This window comes from Triticum aestivum, chromosome 3A (genome assembly GCF_018294505.1).
Source record: "Triticum aestivum cultivar Chinese Spring chromosome 3A, IWGSC CS RefSeq v2.1, whole genome shotgun sequence".
NCBI classification, from domain to species: Eukaryota; Viridiplantae; Streptophyta; class Magnoliopsida; order Poales; family Poaceae; genus Triticum; species Triticum aestivum.
Window position 1 is genome coordinate 55,283,613 of NC_057800.1, and position 21,293 is coordinate 55,304,905.

General features: G+C 44.5%; 1 pseudogene; it reads right to left on the reverse strand.

The window, feature by feature from the left end:
• Positions 1-270: 270 nt before the first annotated feature.
• Positions 271-21,293, reverse strand: part of LOC123056761 (uncharacterized) — a 39,210-nt pseudogene continuing 18,187 nt past the window's right edge.

The window sequence follows — 21,293 nt, forward strand, 5'->3', positions numbered from 1 at the left end:
GTCGTTCTGTCGTAGTATTACCAATCCTTGAAGTAGTACATGCACGAGTACCGGAAGGAGACTTGGCAAATAATTGATCAAAGATACCGCCTACATCGGCCATATTCATGGACAGAAGCACGGCCTCCAAAGCTCAGAATCACGTGAGACAAAAAATACTACTTGGCCAAACAAGAATAGAAGACACAGTGGATTACATGAGTATACTAATTGAGGGCCTCGTGCCGCCGCTTGGCCATGTGCTATTTCAGAAGTCGCTGGCCTCATCTTCTACCTTTGCCTCTGCTTCGAGCCGCCCGATCTCTTGCGCTGTGCTTTGTTTCCACCGCCACACCACCATGAGCCTCCTTCGCTGCACGCCGCCTCCGAGCTGCTACCATGAGCCGCCGCGCTACTGCGACCCTGAGCCGCCCTGCGGTCACTGCCGCCGTGCCTTGAGCCGGCCGGGAAAGCTGCCGGTGTGTCGGCCTCCTGCTGTTTCTGCTTCAAGTCGCCAAGTCGCTCGCGCGCCCGGGCCAGGTCGCTGCTCGCGGCCGCCTCCCATGCTGCACCCTGCAGCTCCGCAGGGTGCCCCTCTGTTGCCCCGCTATCGTCGTGGAGTGACTTTGCTGTGGATTGTGGTTAGTGTTGGTCAAATCAACCTAGCTGATTGTTTGCTTGCAAACATTGAACGAACGCGTGCATTGGTGTCCTGCCCCGGCGTTTGATATTTCAACTTGTGAAGCACTGACATTAGGAGATAAAAACCAGTATTAAGGCATGAGGTCATTTGGCTAAAGGATATGTCAAGGCTCAGCAAGATATGGAGGTTAGGAGCTGCGACAGCATCTGGCAAGGTCCTCAAGGGGATCAATGCAAAGACCTTTGGATGCATATAAAGACAAAACGGGATTCAAAAACTGTGCTCACAAGTTATCTACGCATGCTAATTACAGATCATCCGTCGACTGCACAAATTAGATACGTGCGCAAGTCGCCGCCCCCGCTACATCCGCACGCGTGACTCACTCATCATCCGCGTCCACGTTTGTCTCACCCGTGTCCGGGCCGTTTTCAACACTATGGTCGTCTCTCGCGACCGCACCGGCTTACAACGCCACGGACGACTCGCCCGTCCGCTCTCGCGGCCGGTTCACGCGTCTGCACCGGTTTACAACACGGAGGACAACTTGCTCGTCTACGCCGTCTTACAACATTGCGGCTGACTCATCTGTCTGTGCCGCCTTCGATGTTGCGGCCGTTTTACTGACCGCCCTAAGGTCTGGCCTATTCAACGTGCCGGGTTGACTAACGGATACCGCTGAGGATTATAAGGTCCAAATACATCAGGTGATATATGTCCAGACTATTTTAAATAGCACGTATCAAATTTTTCCTTTTGAGAACAATTACGTTGGTTTGTGATATTTTTTCACAGAACCATTATTCATTACAAAAATGCCGCATAACGCGCGTGCCAACATCACCTTTGGACTAGCGTTTATTGAGCCGCCGAGGCCACGTTGAGCCGCCTCTGCTGTGTTGAGCCGCCGGGAGTCACCGGTCTGCCTGAACCGCCGAGATTATATTGAGCCGCCTCTGACGCGGCATACAGATCATATGTCATTCACAAACATCAGGTGATATCTATCTGAACTTATCTTATTAAACACTTATTGTTTTTTTGTCAAAGAACAATTACTCTGTCATGTAACATTTTACGCAGGATAATTGTTTATGCCATTATACCACGGATGCACGTTCAGCTGTGCGCATAGCTTCACGGACATGTGTGTTGCGGTCCATTTTGCATCAACACGTCGGCCGACTTGCCCGTCCGCACCGCCTTACAACGCCACGGATGACTCGCCCGTCCGCCCTCACGGCCGGTTCATGCGTCCGCGCCGGTTTACAACAAGGAGGACAACTTGCTCGTCCGCACCGGCTTACAACACTGTGGTTGACTCATCTGTCTGCTCCCGCGGCCGACTCGGCTGTGATTGATTTCAGCTTCACCATGGTGATCATCAACTCCGCGTTCTTCAGTGCAGGACAAGTTATGTCACTGAGATGTTGAATGACGCATACCGGTTTATATCACGGTCAAATATGGAGAGTCTCAAGCCAACTCCTCGAGTAATCTTAAGACTCGGGGGCTATAATGACATGACTCGAGAACTCCGGGTCATTGGAGGGAATGATAACCCGGTTCTGGAGGACACCGCCATATCAAGTGCATATCAGGATGTTCGATTCCATCTCCTGCATAAGGATTAGCTAGCAGTTGTTCTATCATACCCGAAGGAATTTCATATTCAATATTTTTAGTAGTTGCAGTAGGTTGAGGGGTAATTAATTGTGGTTCCGGATAAGGTGAAGATACCCCGAACAAACCCCTCAAAGGATTGTTTTCCATAGTAACAAGTGACAATAAATTTCAGCATACTATATAAATGTTTCCTTACCAAAGGCACTTCGCTCCCCGGCAACGGTGCCAGAAAATAGTCTTGATGACCCACAAATATAGGGGATCAATTATAGCCCTTTTCGATAAGTAAGAGTGTCGAACCCAACAAGTAGTAGAAGGAAATGACAAGTAGTTTTCAGTAAGGTAATGTGTGCAAGTGCTGAAATTGTAAGTAGCGGAGTAGTTTGATAGCAAGATAATTTGTAACGAGCAAGTAACGATAGTAGTAACAAAAGTGCAGAAAGGTAGCCTAATCCTTTTGAGGCAAAGGACAGGCCAAAATGGTGTATTATGATAAGAAAAGTGTTCTTCAGGGTACACGGGAATTTCATCTAGTCACTTTCATCATGTTGGTGTTGGGGAACGTAGTAATTTCAAAAAAAAATCCTACGCACACGCAAGATCATGGTGATGCATAGCAACGAGAGGGGAGAGTGTTGTCTACATACCCTCGTAGACCGGCAACGGAAGCGTTGACACAACGTAGAGGAAGTAGTCGTACGTCTTCCCGATCCGACCGATCCAAGTACCGAATGTACGGCACCTCCGATTCTGCACACGTTCAACTCGGTGACGTCCCTCGAGCTCCGATCCAGCAAAGTCTTGAGGGAGAGTTTCATCAGCACGACGGCGTGATGATGGTGATGATGTTCTACCGACGCAGGGCTTCGCCTAAGCACCGCTACGATATGACCGAGGTGGAATATGGTGGAAGGGGGCACCGCACACGGCTAAGGAACGATCACGAAGATAACTTGTGTGTCATGGGGTGCCCCCTTGCCTCCGTATATAAAGGAGGGAGAGGGGGAGGTGCGGCCGGCCCAAGGGGTGCGCCTGGAGGAGTCGTACTCCCACCGGGAGTAGGACTCCCCCCTCTTGCCTTGTTGGAAAAGGAAGGGGGAAGGGAGAAAGAGGAAAGGGGGGGCGCCCCCCCCCCCTTCCTTGTCCTATTCGGACTAGGGGGGAGGGGGCGTGCGGCCTGCCCTGGCCAGCCCTCCTCTTCTCCCTTAGGGCCCATGTAGGCCCAATAACCCCCGCGTGGTTCCGATAACCCCCCAGTACTCTGGTAAAATCCCGATTTCACCCGGAATGTTTCCGATATCCAAATATAGGCTTCCAATATATCAATCTTTATGTCTCGACCATTTCGAGACTCCTCGTCATGTCTGTGGTCACATCCGGGACACCGAACAACCTTCGGTACATCAAAACACAAAAACCCTAATTACGATCGTCACCGAACTTTAAGCGTGCGGACCCTACGGGTTCAAGAACTTTGTAGACATGACCGAGACATGTCTCTGGTCAATAACCAATAGCGGAACCTGGATGCTCATATTGGCTCCTACATGAAGGAAATATGCCCTAGAGGCAATAATAAAGTTATTTTTTATTTCCTTATATCATGATAAATGTTTATTATTCATGCTAGAATTGTATTAACCGGAAACATAATACATGTGTGAATACATAGACAAACAGAGTGTCACTAGTATGCCTCTACTTAACTAGCTCGTTGATCAAAGATGGTTATGTTTCCTAACCATAGACATGAGTTGTCATTTGATTAACGGGATCACATCATTAGGAGAATGATGTGATTGACTTGACCCATTCCGTTAGCTTAGCACTTGATCGTTTAGTTTGTTGCTATTGCTTTCTTCATGACTTATACATGTTCCTATGACTATGAGATTATGCAACTCCCGTTTACCGGAGGAACACTTTGTGTGCCACCAAACGTCACAACTTAACTGGGTGATTATAAAGGTGCTCTACAGGTGTCTCCGAAGGTACTTGTTGGGTTGGCATATTTCGAGATTAGGATTTGTCACTCTGATTGTCGGAGAGGTATCTCTGGGCTCACTCGGTAATGCACATCACTATAAGCCTTGCAAGCATTTCAACTAATGAGTTAGTTGCGGGATGATGTGTTACGGAACAAGCAAAGAGACTTGCCAGTAACGAGATTGAACTAGGTATTGAGATACCGACGATCGAATCTCGGGCAAGTAACATACCGATGACAAAGGGAACAACGTATGTTGTTATGCGATTTGACCGATAAAGATCTTCGAGAATATGTAGGAGCCAATATGAGCATCCAGGTTCCGCTATTGGTTATTGACCGGAGACATGTCTCGGTCATGTCTACATAGTTCTCGAACCCGTAGGGCCCGCATGCTTAAAGTTCAATGACGGTTATATTATGAGTTTATGTGTTTTGATGTACCGAAGGAGTTCGGAGTCCCGGGTGAGATCGGGGACATGACGAGGAGTCTCGAAATGGTCGAGACGTAAAGATCGATATATTGGATGACTATATTCGAACATCGGAAAGGTTCTGAGTGATTCGGGTATTTTCGGGAGTACCGGGGAGTTACGGGAATTCGTATTGGGCCTTAATGGGCCATACGGGAAAGAAGAGAAAGGCCTCAAAGGGTGGCCGCACCCCTCCCCATGGGCTGGTCCGAATTGGACTAGGGAGGGGGGCGCCCCCTTCCTTCCTTCTCCTTTTCCCTCCCCTTTCCTTCCCTCCTACTCCTACTACTTGGAAGGGCTCCTAGTTCCACTAGGAAAGGGGGAATCCTACTCCCGGTGGGAGTAGGACTCCCCTAGGGCGCGCCATAGAGAGGGCCGGCCCTCCCCCTCCTCCACTCATTTATATACGGGGGTAGGGGGAACCCCAAAGACACAACGATTGATCTCTTGATCTCTTAGCCGTGTGCGGTGCCCCTCTCCACCATAATCCACCTCGGTTATATTGTAGCGGTGCTTAGGTGAAGCCCTGCGTCGGTAGAACATCATCGTCTTCACCACGCCGTCATGCTGACGGAACTCTCCCTCAAAGCTTGGCTGGATCGGAGTTCGAGGGACGTCATCGAGTTGAACGTGTGCAGAACTCGGAGGTGCCGTGCGTTCGGTACTTGATCGGTCGGATCGTGAAGACGTACGACTACATCAACCGCATTGTGCTAACGCTTCCGCTTTCGGTCTACGAGGGTACGTAGACAACACTCTCCCCTCTTGTTACTATGCATCACCATGATCTTGCGTGTGCGTAGGAAATTTTTTAAAATTACTACGTTCCCCAACACTACATATTCTACGAAGATCTTTATTGGTCAGACCACATAACAATATACGTTGTTCCCTTTGTCATCGCTATGTTACTTGCCCGAGATTCGATCGTCGGTATCTCAATACCTAGTTCAATATCGTTACCGGCAAGTCTCTTTACTCGTTCTGTAATACATCATCCCGCAACTAACTTATTTAGTTGCAATGCTTGCAAGGCTTGAGTGATGTGCATTACCGAGAGGGCCCAGAGATAGCTCTCCGACAATCAGAGTGACAAATCCTAATCTCGAAATACGCCAACCCAACAAATACCTTCGGAGACACCTATAGAGCACCGTTATAATCACCTAGTTACATTGTGACATTTGGTAGCACACAAAGTGTTCCTCCGGTAAACGGGAGTTGCATAATCTCATAGTCATAGGAACATGTATAAGTCATGAAGAAAGCAATAGCAACAAACTAAACGATCAAGTGTTATGCTAACAGAATGGGTCAAGTAAATCACATCATTCTCTAATGATGTGACCCCGTTAATCAAATGACAACTCATGTCTATGGCTAGGAAACTTAACCATCTTTGATTCAACGAGCTAGTCAAGTAGAGGCATACTAGTGACACTCTGTTTGTCTATGTTGGGGAACGTAGTAATTTCATAAAATTTCCTACGCACACGCAAGATCATGGTGATGCATAGCAACGAGAGGGGTGAGTGCGATCTACATACCCTTGTAGACCGACAGCGGAAGCGTTAGCACAACGCGGTTGATGTAGTCATACGTCTTCACGGCCCGACCGATCAAGCACCGAAACTACGGCACCTCCGAGTTCTAGCACACGTTCCGCTTGATGACGATCCCCGGACTCCGATCCAGCAAAGTGTCGGGGAAGAGTTCCGTCAGCACGACGGCGTGGTGACAATCTTGATGTACTACCCTCACAGGGCTTCGCCTAAGCACCGCTACAATATTATCGAGGATTATGGTGGAAGGGGGCACTGCACACGGCTAAGAATATGATCACATGGACCAACTTCTGTATCTAGGGGTGCCCCCTGCCCCCGTATATAAAGGATCAAGGGAGGGTGCGGCCGGCCAGGAGGAGGGCGCGCCAAGAGGAGTCCTACTCCCACCGGGAGTAGGATTCCCCCCCTTTCCTAGTTGGAATAGGATTCGGGAGGGGGGAAGAGGAGAGAGAGAAGGAAGGGGGGGGGCGCCGCCCCCCTCTCCTTGTCCTATTCGGACTAGGGGGGGAGGGGCGCGCGGCCCAGCCCTGGCCACCTCTCCTATCTTCCACTAAAGCCCACTAAGACCCATATACCTCCCGGGGGGTTCCGGTAACCTCCCGGTACTCCGGTAAAATCCCGATTTCACCCGGAACACTTCCGATATCCAAATATAGGCTTCCAATATATCAATCTTTTTGTCTCGACCATTTTGAGACTACTCGTCATGTCCGTGATCATATCCGGGACTCGAACAAATCTTCGGTACATCAAAATGCATAAACTCATAATATAACTGTCATCGAAACCTTAAGCATGCGGACCCTACGGGTTCGAGAACAATGTAGACATGACCGAGACACGTCTCTGGTTAATAACCAATAGCGAAACCTGGATGCTCATATTGGCTCCCACATATTCTACGAAAATCTTTATCGGCCAGACCGCATAACAACATACGTTGTTCCCTTTGTCATCGGTATGTTACTTGCCCGAGATTTGATCGTCGGTATCTCAATACCTAGTTCAATCTCGTTACCGGCAAGTCTCTTTACTCGTTTCGTAATACATCATCTTGCAACTAACTCATTAGTTGCAATGCTTGCAAGGCTTATGTGATGTGCATTACCGAGAGGGCCCGGAGATACCTCTCCGACAATCGGAGTGACAAATCCTAATCTCGAAATACGACAACCCAACATTTACCTTTGGAGACACCTGTAGAGCTCCTTCATAATCACCCAGTTACGTTGTGACGTTTGGTAGCACACAAAGTGTTCCTCCGGCAAACGGGAGTTGCATAATCTCATAGTCATAGGAACATGTATAAGTCATGAAGAAAGCAATAGCAACATACTAAACGATCGGGTGCTAAGCTAATGGAATGGGTCATGTCAATCATATCATTCTCCTAATGATGTGATCCCGTTAATCAAATAACAACACATGTCTATGGTTAGGAAACATGACCATCTTTGATTAACGAGCTAGTCAAGTAGAGGCATACTAGTGACTTTTAGTTTGTCTATGTATTCACACAAGTATTACGTTTCCGGATAATACAATTCTAGCATGAATAATAAACATTTATCATGAAATAAGGAAATAAATAATAACTTTATTATTGCCTCTAGGGCATATTTCCTTCAGTCTCCCACTTGCACTAGAGTCAATAATCTAGTTCACATTGCCATGTGATTTAACATCAATAGTTAACATCTTTATGTGGTTAACACCCATAGTTCACATCGACATGTGACCAACACCCAAAGGGTTTACTAGAGTTAGTGATCTAGTTCACATCGCTATGTGATTAACACCCAAAGAGTACTAAGGTGTGATCATGTTTTTCTTGTGAGATAATTTTAGTCAACGGGTCTGTCATATTCAGATCCGTAAGTATTTTGCAAATTTCTATGTCTACAATGCTCTGCACGGAGCTACTTTAGCTAATTGCTCCCACTTTCAATATGTATCCAGATGAAGACTTAGAGTCATCCAGATCAGTGCCTAAACTTGTATCAACGTAACCCTTTTACGATGAATCTTTTGTCACCTCCATTATCGAGAAACATATCCTTATTCCACTAAGGATAATTTTGACCGCTGTCCAGTGATCTACTCCTAGATCACTATTGTACTCCCTTGCTAAAAACAGTGTAGGGTATACAATAGGTCCGGTACACAACATGGCATACTTTATAGAACCTATGGTTGAGGCATAGGGAATGACTTTCATTGTCTTTCTATCTTCTGCCATGGTTGGGCTTTGAGTCTTACTCAATTTCACACCTTGTAACACAGGCAAGAACTCTTTCTTTGACTGTTCTATTTTGAACTTAATTCAAAATCTTGTCAAGGTATGTACTCATTGAAAAAACTTTTCAAGCATCTTGATCTATCTCTATAGATCTTGATGCTCAATATGTAAGCAGCTTCGCCGAGGTCTTTCTTTGAAAAACTTCTTTCAAACACTCCTTTATGCTTTGCAGAATAATTCTACATTATTTTTGATCAATAATATGTCATTCACATATACTTGTCAGAAATGATGTAGTGCTCCCACTCACTTTCTTGTAAATACAGGCTTCACCGCAAGTCTGTATAAAACTATATACTTTGATCATCTCATCAAAGCGCATATTCCAACTCCGAGATGCTTGCACCAGTCCACAGATGGATCGCTAGAGATTGCATATTTTGTTAACATTTTTAGGATTGACAAAACCTTCTGGTTGCATCATATACAACTCTTCTTTAAGAAATCCATTAAGGAACGCAGCTTTGTTTATCCATTTGCCAGATTTCATAAAATGCGGCAATTGCTAACATGATTCGGACAGACTTAAGCATAGATACGAGTGAGAAACTCTCATCGTAGTCAACATCTTGAACTTGTCGAAAACCTTTTTGCGACAATTCTAGCTTTGTAGATAGTAACACTACTACCAGCGTCCGTCTTCCTCTTGAAGATCCATTTATTTTCAATTTCTTGCCGATCATTGGGCAAGTCAACCAAAGTCCATACTTTGTTTTCATACATGGATCCCATCTCAGATTTCATGGCTTCAAGCCATTTTGCGGAATCTGGGCTCACCATCGCTTCTTCATAGTTTGTAGGTTCATCATGATCTAGTAGCATGATTTCCAGAACAGGATTACCGTACCACTCTGATGCGGATCTTACTCTGGTTAATCTACGAGGTTCAGTAATAACTTGATCTGAAGTTTCATGATCATCATCATTAACTTCCTCACTAATTGGTGTAGGTGTCACAGAAACCGTTTTCTATGATGAACTACTTTCCAATAAGGGAGCAGGTACAGTTACCTCATCAAGTTCTACTTTCCTCCCACTCACTTCTTTCGAGAGAAACTCCTTCTCTAGAAAGGATCCATTCTTAGCAACGAATTTCTTGCCTTCGGATCTGTGATAGAAGGTGTACCCAACTGTCTTCTTTGGGTATCCTATGAAGACACATTTCTCCAATTTGGGTTTGAGCTTATCAGGATGAAACTTTTTCTTATAAGCATTGCAACCCCAAACTTTAAGAAACGACAACTTTGGTTTCTTGCTAAACCACATTTCATACAGTATCGTCTCAAAGGATTTAGATGGTGCCCCTTTTTTCGTGAATGCAGTTGTCTCTAATGCATGATCCCAAAACGATATTAGTAAATCGGTAATAAACATCATAGATTGTACTATATCCAATAAAGTACGGTTATGACGTTCGGACACACCATTATGTTTCGGTGTTCCAGGTGGCATGAGTTTGTGAAACTATTCCACATTGTTTTAATTGAAGACCAAACTCGTAACTCAAATATTCGTCTCTGCGATCAGATCGTAGAAACTTTATTTTCTTGTCACGATGATTTTCCACTTCACTCTGAAATACTTTGAACTTTTTAGACTTATATTTCATCAAGTAGATATACTCATATCTGCTTAAATCATCTGTGAAGGTCAGAAAATAATGATACATGTCGCGAGCCTCAGTATTCATCAGACCACATACATCAGTATGTATGATTTCCAACAAATCCGTTGCTCGCTCCATTGTTCCGAAAAATGGAGTCTTAGTCATCTTGCCCATGAGGCATGGTTCGCAAGCATCAACTGGTTCATAATCAAGTGATTCCAAAAGCCCATCAGTATGGAGTTTCTTCATGCGCTTTACACCGATATGACCTGAACGGCAGTGCCACAAATAAGTTGCACTATCATTATTAACTTTGCATTTTTTGGCTTCAATATTATGAATATGTATAACACTACGATCGAGATCCAACGAACTATTTTCATTGGGTGTATGACCATCGAAGGTTTTATTCATGTAAACAGAACAACAATTATTCTCTGACTTTAATGAAAAACCGTATTGCAATAAACATGATCAAATCATATTCATGCTCAATGCAAACACCAAATAACACTTATTTAGTTTCAACACTAATCCCGAAAGTATAGGGAGTGTGCGATGATGATCATATCAATCTTGGAACTACTTCCAACACACATCGTCACCTCACCCTTTACTTGTTTCTGTTTATTCTGTAACTCCCATTTTGAGTTACTACTCTTAGCAACTGAACCAGTATCAAATGCCGAGGGGTTGCTATAAACACTAGTAAAGTACACATCAATAACACGTATATGAAATATACTTATGTTCACTTTGCCATCCTTCTTATCCGCCAATGACTTGGGGTAGTTCCGCTTCCAATGACCAGTCCCTTTGTAGTAGAAACACTTAGTCTCAGGCTTAGGACCAGACTTGGGCTTCTTCACTTGAGCAGCCACTTGCTTGCTGTTCTTCTTGAAGTTCCCCTTCTTCCCTCTGCCCTTTTCTGGAAACTAGTGGTCTTGTCTATCATCAACACTTGATGTTTTTCTCGATTTCTACCTTCGTCAATTTCAGCATTACGAAGAGCTTGGGAATCGTTTCCGTTATCCCTTGCATATCATAGTTCATCACGAAGTTCTACTAACTTGGTGATGGTGAGTAGAGAATTCTGTCAATCACTATCTTATCTGGAAGATTAACTCCCACTTGATTCAAGCGATTGTAGTACCCAGACAATCTGAGCACATGCTCACTAGTTGAGTGATTCTCCTCCATCTTTTAGCTATAGAACTTGTTGGAGACTTCATATCTCTCAACTCGGGTATTTGCTTGAAATATTAACTTCAACTAACATCTCATATGGTCCATGACGTTCAAAGCGTCTTTGAAGTCCTGATTCTAAGCCGTTTAAGCATGGTGCACTAAACTATCAAGTAGTCATCATATTGAGCTAGCCAAATGTTCATAACATCTGCATCTGCTCTTGCAATAGGTTTGTCACCTAGCGGTGCATCAAAGACATAATTTTTATGTGCAGCAATGAGGATAAACCTCAGATCACGGATCCAATCCGCATCATTGCTACTAACATCTTTCAACACAATTTTCTCTAGGAACATATCAAAATAAACACACGGAAGCAACAATGCGAGCTATTGATCTAGAACATGATTTGCAAAATACTACCAGGACTAAGTTCATGATAAATTTAAGTTCAATTAATCATATTACTTAAGAACTCCCACTTAGATAGACATCCCTCTAATCCTCTAAGTGATCACGTGATCCAAATCAACTAAACCATGTCCGATCATCACATGAGATAGAGTAGTTTCATTGGTGAACATCGCTATGTTGATCATATCTACTATATGATTCACGCTCGACCTTTCGGTCTCTGTGTTCCGAGGCCATATCTGTATATGCTTGGCTCGTCAAGTATAACCTGAGTATTCTGCGTGTGCAACTGTTTTGCACCCGTTGTATTTGAACGTAGAGCCTATCACACCCGATCATCACGTGGTGTCTCAGCACGAAGAACTTTCGCAACGGTGCATACTCAGGGAGAACACTTCTTGATAATTAGTGAGAGATCATCTTAAAATGCTACCGTCAATCAAAGCAAGATAAGATGCATAAAAGATAAACATCACATGCAATCAATATAAGTGATATGATATGGCCATCATCATCTTGTGCTTGTGATCTCCATCTTCGAAGCACCGTCGTGATCACCATCGTCACCGGCGCGACACCTTGATCATCATCATAGCATCGTTGTCGTCTCACCAATCTTATGCTTCCACGACTATCGCTACCGCTTAGTGATAAAGTAAAGCATTACAGCGCAATTGCATTGCATACAATAAAGCGACAACCATATGGCTCCTCCCAGTTGCCGATAACTTGGTTACAAAACATGATCATCTCATACAATAAAATTTAGCATCATGTCTTGACCATATCACATCGCAACATGCCCTGCAAAAACAAGTTAGACGTCCTCTACTTTGTTGTTGCAAGTTTTACGTGGCTGCTACGGGCTTAAGCAAGAACCAATCTTACCTACGCATCAAAACCACAACGATAGTTTGTCAAGTTGGTGTTGTTTTAACCTTCGCAAGGACCGGGCGTAGCCACACTCGGTTCAGCTAAAGTTGGAGAAACTGTCACCCGCTAGCCACCTTTGTGCAAAGCACGTCGGGAGAACCGGTCTCGCGTAAGCGTACGCGTAATGTCGGTCCGGGCCGCTTCGTCCAACAATACCGCCAAACCAAAGTATGACATGCTGGTAAGCAGTATGACTTATATCGCCCGCAACTCACTTGTGTTCTACTCGTGCATATAACATCAACACATAAAAACCTAGGCTCTGATACCACTGTTGGGGAACGTAGTAATTTCAAAAAAATTCCTACGCACATGCAAGATCATGGTGATGCATAGCAATGAGAGGGGAGAGTGCGATCTACATACCCATGTAGACCGACAGCGGAAGTGTTAGCACAACGCGGTTGATGTAGTCGTACGTCTTCACGGCCCGACTGATCAAGCACCGAAACTACGGCACCTCCGAGTTCTAGCACACGTTCATCTTGATGACGATCCTCGGACTCTGATCCAGCAAAGTGTCGGGGAAGAGTTCCGTCAGCACGACGGCGTGGTGACGATCTTGATGTACTACCGTCACAGGGCTTCGCCTAAGCACCACTACAATATTATCGAGGATTATGGTGGAAGGGGGCACCGCACACGGCTAAGAATATGATCATGTGGATCAACTTCTGTATCTAGGGGTGCCCCCTGCCCCCGTATATAAAGGATCAAGGGGGGGTGCGGCCGGCCAGGAGGAGGGCGCGCCAGGAGGAGTCCTACTCCCACCGGGAGTAGGATTCCCCCCCCCCTTTCCTAGTTGGAATAGGATTCGGGAGGGGGAAAGAGGAGAGAGAGAAGGAAGGGGGGCGCCACCCCCCTCTCCTTGTCCTATTCGGACTAGGGGGGAGGGGCGCGCGGCCCAGCCCTGGCCACATCTCCTCTCTTCCACTAAAGCCCACTAAGACCCATATACCTCCCGGGGGGTTCCGGTAACCTCCCGGTACTCCGGTAAAATCCCGATTTCACCCGGAACACTTCCGATATCCAAATATAGGCTTCCAATATATCAATCTTTATCTCGACCATTTCGAGACTCCTCGTCATGTCCGTGATCACATCCGGGACTCCGAACAAATCTTCGGTACATCAAAATGCATAAACTCATAATATAACTGTCATCGAAACCTTAAGCGTGCGGACCCTACGAGTTCGAGAACAATGTAGACATGACCGAGACACGTCTCCGGTTAATAACCAATAGCGGAACCTGGATGCTCATATTGGCTCCCACGTATTCTACGAAGAGCTTTATCGGTCAGACCACATAACAACATACGTTGTTCCCTTTGTCATCGGTATGCTACTTGCCCGAGATTTGATCGTCGGTATCTCAATACCTAGTTCAATATTGTTACCGGCAAGTCTCTTTACTCGTTTCGTAATACATCATCTCGCAACTAACTCATTAGTTGCAATGCTTGCAAGGCTTATGTGATGTGCATTACCAAGAGGGCCCAGAGATACCTCTCCGACAATCGGAGTGACAAATCCTAATCTCGAAATACGACAACCCAACATTTACCTTTGGAGACACCTGTAGAGCTCCTTTATAATCACCCAGTTACGTTGTGACGTTTGGTAGCACACAAAGTGTTCCTCCGGCAAACGGGAGTTGCATAATCTCATAGTCATAGGAACATGTATAAGTCATGAAGAAAGCAATAGCAACATACTAAAGGATCGGGTGCTAAGCTAATGGAATGGGTCATGTCAATCATATCATTCTCATAATGATGTGATCCCGTTAATCAAATAACAACACATGTCTATGGTTAGGGAACATAACCATCTTTGATTAACGAGCTAGTCAAGTAGAGGCATACTAGTGACACTCTGTTTGTCTATGTATTCACACAAGTATTATGTTTCCGGATAATACAGTTCTAGCATGAAAAATAAACATTTATCATGAAATAAGGAAATAAATAATAACTTTATTATTGCCTCTAGGGCATATTTCCTTCAGTCTATGTATTCACACATGTATTATGTTTACGGTTAATACAATTCTAGCATGAATAATAAACATTTATCATGAAATAAATAAATAAATAATAAGTTTATTATTGCCTCTAGGGCATATTTCCTTCAGTCTCCCACTTGCACTAGAGTCAATAATCTAGTTCACATCGCCATGTGATTTAGCATCAATAGTTCACATCACCATGTGATTAACACCCATAGTTCACATCGTCATGTGACTAACACCCAAAGGGTTTACTAGATTCAATAATCTAGTTCACATCGCTATGTGATTAACGCCCAAAGAGTACTAAGGTGTGATCATGTTTTGCTTCTGAGAGAAGTTTAGTCAACGGGTCTGCCACATTCAGATCCGTAAGTATTTTGCAAATTTCTATGTCAACAATGCTCTGCACTAAGCTATTCTAGCTAATTGCTCCCACTTTCAATATGTATCCAGATTGAGACTTTGAGTCATCTGGATCAGTGTCAAAACTTGCATCGACGTAACCTTTTACGACGAACCTTTTGTCACCTCCATAATCGAGAAACATATCCTTATTCCTCTAAGGATAATTTTGACCAATGTCCAGTGATCTACTCCTAGGTCACTATTGTACTCCCTTGCCAAACTCAGGGCAGGGTATACAATAGGTCTGGTACACAGCATGGCATACTTTATAGAACCTATGGCTGAGGCATAGGGAATGGCTTTCATTCTCTCTCTATCTTCTGCCGTGGTCGGGTTTTGAGTCTTACTCAACTTCACACCTTTGTAACACAGGCAAGAACTCCTTCTTTGACTGTTCCATTTTGAACTACTTCAAAATCTTGTCAAGGTATGTACTCATTGAAAAACTTATCAAGCGTCTTGATCTATCTCTATAGATCTTGATGCTCAATTTCTAATATGTAAGCAGCTTCACCGAGGTCTTTCTTTGAAAAAACTCCTTTCAAACATTCCTTTATGCTTTGCAGAATAATTCTACATTATCTCCGATCAACAATATGTCATTCACCTATACTTATTAGAAATGTTGTAGTGCTCCCACTCACTTTCTTGTAAATACAGGCTTCACCGCAAGTCTGTATAAAACTATATGCTTTGATCAACTTATCAAAGCGTATATTCCAACTCCGAGATGCTTGCACCAGTCCGTAGATGGATCGCTGGAGCTTGCATATTTTGTTAGCACCTTTAGGATTGACAAAACCTTCTGGTTGCATCATATACAACTCTTCTTTAATAAATCCATTAAGGAATGCAGTTTTGTTTATCCATTTGCCAGATTTCATAAAATGCGGCAATTGCTAACATGATTCAGACAGACTTAAGCATAGATACGAGTGAGAAACTCTCATCGTAGTCAACACCTTGAACTTGTCGAAAACCTTTTTGCGACAATTCTAGCTTTGTAGATAGTAACACTACTATCAGCGTCCGTCTTCCTCTTGAAGATCCATTTAATCTCAATGGCTCGCTGATCAATGGGCAAGTCAATCAAAGTCCACACTTTGTTCTCATACATGGATCTCATCTTAGATTTCATGGCCTCAAGCCATTTTGCGGAATCTGGGCTCATCATCGCTTCCTCATAGTTCGTAGGCTCGTCATGGTCAAGTAACATGACCTCCAGAATAGGATTACCGTACCACCCTTGTGCGGATCTTACTCTGGTTTACCTACGTTGTTCAGTAGTAACTTGATCTGAAGTTATATGATCATCATCATTAGCTTCCTCACTAATTGGTGTAGTAGTCACAGGAATAGATTTCTGTGATGAACTACTTTCCAATAAGGGAGCAGGTACAGTTACCTCATCAATTTCTACTTTCCTCCCACTCACTTCTTTCGAGAGAAACTCCTTTTCTAGAAAGGATCCATTCTCAGCAACGAATATCTTGCCTTCAGATCTGTGATAGAAGGTGTATCCAACATTTTCTTTTGGGTATCCTATGAAGACGCACTTCTCCTATTTGGGTTGAGCTTATCAGGTTGAAACTTTTTCACATAAGCATTGCAACCTCAAACTTTAAGAAATGACAGCTTAGGTTTCTTGCCAAACCATAGTTCATACGGTGTCGTCTCAACGGATTTAGATGGTGCCCTATTTAACGTGAATGTAGCTGTCTCTAATGCATAACCCCAAAACGATAGCGGTAAATCAGTAAGAGACATCATAGATCGCACCATATCTAATAAAGCACGGTTACGACGTTCGGACACACCATTACACTGTGGTGTTCCAGGTGGCGTGAGTAGTGAAACTATTTCACATTGTTTTAACTGAAGGCCAAACTCGTAACTCAAATATTTTACTTCTGCGATCATATCGTAGAAACTTTTATTTTTGTTATGATGATTCTCCACTTCACTCTAAAACTCTTTGAACTTTTCAAGTGTTTCAGACTTGTGTTTCATTAAGTAGATATACCCATATCTGCTCAAATCATCTATGAAGGTCAAAAAATAATGATACTTGCCATGAGCCTTAACACTCATCGGACCGCATACATCAGTATGTTTTATTTCCAATAAGTCAGTTGCTCGCTCCATTGTTCCGGAGAACGGAGTCTTAGTCATCTTGCCCATGAGGCTTGGTTCGCAAGCATCAAGTGATTCCAAAAGTCCATCAGCATGGAGTTTCTTCATGCGCTTTACACCAATATGACCTAAACGGCAGTGCCACAAATAAGTTGCACTATCATTATTAAATTTGCATCTTTTGGCTTCAATATTATGAAAATGTGTATCACCATGATCGAGATCTAACAAACCATTTTCATTGGGTGTGTAACCATATAAGGTTTTATTCATGTAAACAGAACAACAATTTATTCTCTTACTTAAATGAATAACAGTATTGCAATAAACATGATCAAACCATATTCATGCTCAGCGCAAACACCAAATAACACTTATTTAGGTTCAACACTAATCCCGAAAGTATAGGGAGTGTGCGAATCTTGGAATCACTTCCAACACACATCATCACTTCACCCTTAACTAGTCTCTGTTTATTTTGCAACTCCCATTTCGAGTTACCACTCTTAGCAACTAAACCAGTATCAAATACCGAGGGGTTGCTATAACCACTAGTAAAGTACATATCAATAACATGTATATCAAATATAGCTTTGTTCACTTTGTCATCCTTCTTATCCACCAAATACTTGGGGTAGTTCCGCTCCTAGTGACCAGTCCCTTTGCAGTAGAAGCACTTAGTCTCAGGCTTAGGTCCATACTTGGGTTTCTTCAATTGATCAGCAACTTGTTTGCCGTTCTCCTTGAAGTTCCCCTTTTTCCCTTTGCCCTTTCTCTTGAAACTAGTGGTCTTATCAACCATCAACACTTGATGTTGTTCTTGATTTCTACCTTCGCCGATTTTTACATCGCGAAGAGCTTGGGAATTGTTTTCGTCATCCCTTGCATATTATAGTTCATCACTAAGTTCTACTAACTTGGTGATTGTGACTAGAGAATTATGTCAATCACTATTTTATCTGGAAGATTAACTCCCACTTGATTCAAGCGATTGTAGTACCCAGACAATCTGAGCACATGCTTACTGCTTGAGCTATTCTCCTCCATCTTTTAGCTATAGAACTTGTTGGAGACTTCATATCTCTCAACTCGGGTATTTGCTTGAAATATTAATTTCAACTCCTGGAACATCTCATATGGTCCATGACGTTCAAAACGTCTTTGAAATCCTGATTCTAAGCTGTTAAGCATGGTGCACTAAACTATCAAGTAGTCATCATATTGAGCTAGCCAAACATTCATAATGTCTGCATCTGCTCCTGCAATAGGTCAGTCACCTAGTGGTGCATCAAGGACATAATTCTTCTGTGCAACAATGAGGATAATCCTCAGATCACGGATCCAATCCGCACCATTGCTACTAACATTTTTCAACTTAGCTTTCTCTAGGAACACAATAAACTGGGAGCAACATCGCGAGCTATTGATCTACAACATAGATATGCTAATACTACCAGGACTAAGTTCATGATAAATTAAAGTTCAATTAATCATATTACTTAAGAACTCCCACTTAGACAGACATCCCTCTAATCTTCTAAGTGATTACGTGATCCATATCAACTAAACCATGTCCGATCATCACGTGAGATGGAGTAGTTTCAATGGTGAACATCACTATGTTGATCATATCTACTATATGATTCACGCTCGACCTTTCGATCTCCGTGTTCCGAGGCCATATCTGTTATATGCTAGGCTCGTCAAGTTTAACCTGAGTATTCCGCGTGTGCAACTGTTTTGCACCCGTTGTATTTGAACGTAGAGCCTATCACACCCGATCATCACGTGGTGTCTCAGCACGAAGAACTTTCGCAACGGTGCATACTCAGGGAGAACACTTGTACCTTGATAATTTAGTGACAGATTATCTTATAAAGCTACCGCCGAACTAAGCAAAATAAGATGTATAAAAGATAAACATCACATGCAATCATAATATGTGACATGATATGGCTATCATCATCTTGTGCCTTTGATCTACATCTCCAAAGCATCGTCATGATCTCCATCGTCACCGGCATGACACCATGATCTCCATCATCTTGATATATATCAATGTGTCGTCACATGGTTGTCTCACCAACAATTGCTCTTGCAACTATTGCTATCGCTTAGCGATAAAGTAAAGCAATTATTTGGCGCTTGCATCTTATGCAATAGAGAGATAACCATAAGGCTTTTGCCAGTTGTCGATAACTTCAACAAAACATGATCATCTTATACAACAACTTATATCTCATCACGTCTTGACCATATCACATCACAACATGCCCTGCAAAAACAAGTTAGACGTCCTCTACTTTGTTGTTGCAAGTTTTACGTGGCTGCTACAGGCTGAGCAAGAACCGTTCTTACCTACGCATCAAAACCACAACGATAGTTTGTCAAGTTAGTGTTGTTTTAACCTTCTCAAGGACCAGGCGTAGCCACACTTGGTTTAACTAAAGTTGGAGAAACTGACACCCGCCAGCCACCTGTGTGCAAAGCACGTCGGTAGAACCAGTCTCGCGTAAGCATACGCGTAATGTCAGTCTGGGCCGCTTCATCCAACAATCGCCGAACCAAAGTATGACATGTTGGTAAGCAGCATGACTTATATCGCCCACAACTCACTTGTGTTCTACTCATGCATAACATCAACGCATAAAACCTAGGCTCGGATGCCACTATTGGGGAACGTAGTAATTTCAAAAAAATTCCTACGCACACGCAAGATCATGGTGATGCATAGCAACGAGAGGGGAGAGTGTTGTCTACGTACCCTCGTAGACCGGCAACGGAAGCGTTGACACAACATAGAGGAAGTAGTCGTACGTCTTCCCGATCCGACCTATCCAAGTACCGAACGTACGGCACCTCCGAGTTCTGCACACATTCAACTCGGTGACGTCCCTCGAGCTCCGATCTAGCAAAGTGTTGAGGGAGAGTTTCGTCAGCACGACGGCGTGATGACGGTGATGATCTTCTACCGATGCAGGGCTTCGCCTAAGCACCGCTACGATATGACCGAGGTGGAATATGGTGGAAGGGGGCACCGCACACGGCTAAGGAACGATCATGAAGATCAACTTGTGTGTCATGGGGTGCCCCCTTGCCCCCGTATATAAAGGAGGGAGAGGGGAGGTGCGGCCGGCCCAAGGGGTGCGCCTGGAGGAGTCCTACTCCCACCGGGAGTAGGACTCCCCCCTCTTGCCTTGTTGGAAAAGGAAGGGGGAAGGGAGAAAGAGGAAAGGGGGGCGACCCCCCCCCCTTCCTTGTCCTATTCCGACTAGGGGGGAGGGGGCGCGCGGCCTGCCTTGGCCGGCCCTCCTCTTCTCCCTTAGGGCCCATGTAGGTGTTGGGGAATGTAGTAATTTCAAAAAAATTCCTATGCACACGCAAGATCATGGTGATGCATAACAACGAGAGGGGAGAGTGTGATCTACGTACCCTCGTAGACCGACAGCGGAAGCGTTATGACAACGCAGTTGATGTAGTCGTACGTCTTCACGGCCCGACCGATCAAGCACCGAAACTACGGCACCTCCGAGTTTTAGCACACGTTCAGCTCGATGACGATCCCCGGACTCCGATCCAGCAAAGTGTCGGGGAAGAGTTCTGTCAGCACGACGGCGTGGTGAAGATCTTGATGTTCTACCGTCGCAGGGCTTCGCCTAAGCACCGCTGCAATATTATCAAGGAGTATGGTGGAAGGGGGCACCGCACACGGCTAAGAAAACGATCACGTGGATCAACTTGTGTATCTAGGGGTGCCCCCTGCCCCCGTATATAAAGGAGCAAGGGGAGGAGGCCGGGCGGCCCTAGGGCGCGCCAAGGAGGAGGAGTCCTCCTCCTACTAGGAGTAGGACTCCCCTCTTTCCTACTCCTACTAGGAGGGGGAAAGGAAGGGGAAGAGGGAGAAGGAAAGGGGGGCGGCGCCCCCCTCTCCTAGTCCAATTCGGACTAGAGGGGGAGGGGGGCGTGGCCCACCCTGGCCGCCCCTCTCTCTCTCCACTAGGACCCATAAGGTCCATTACTTCTCCCGG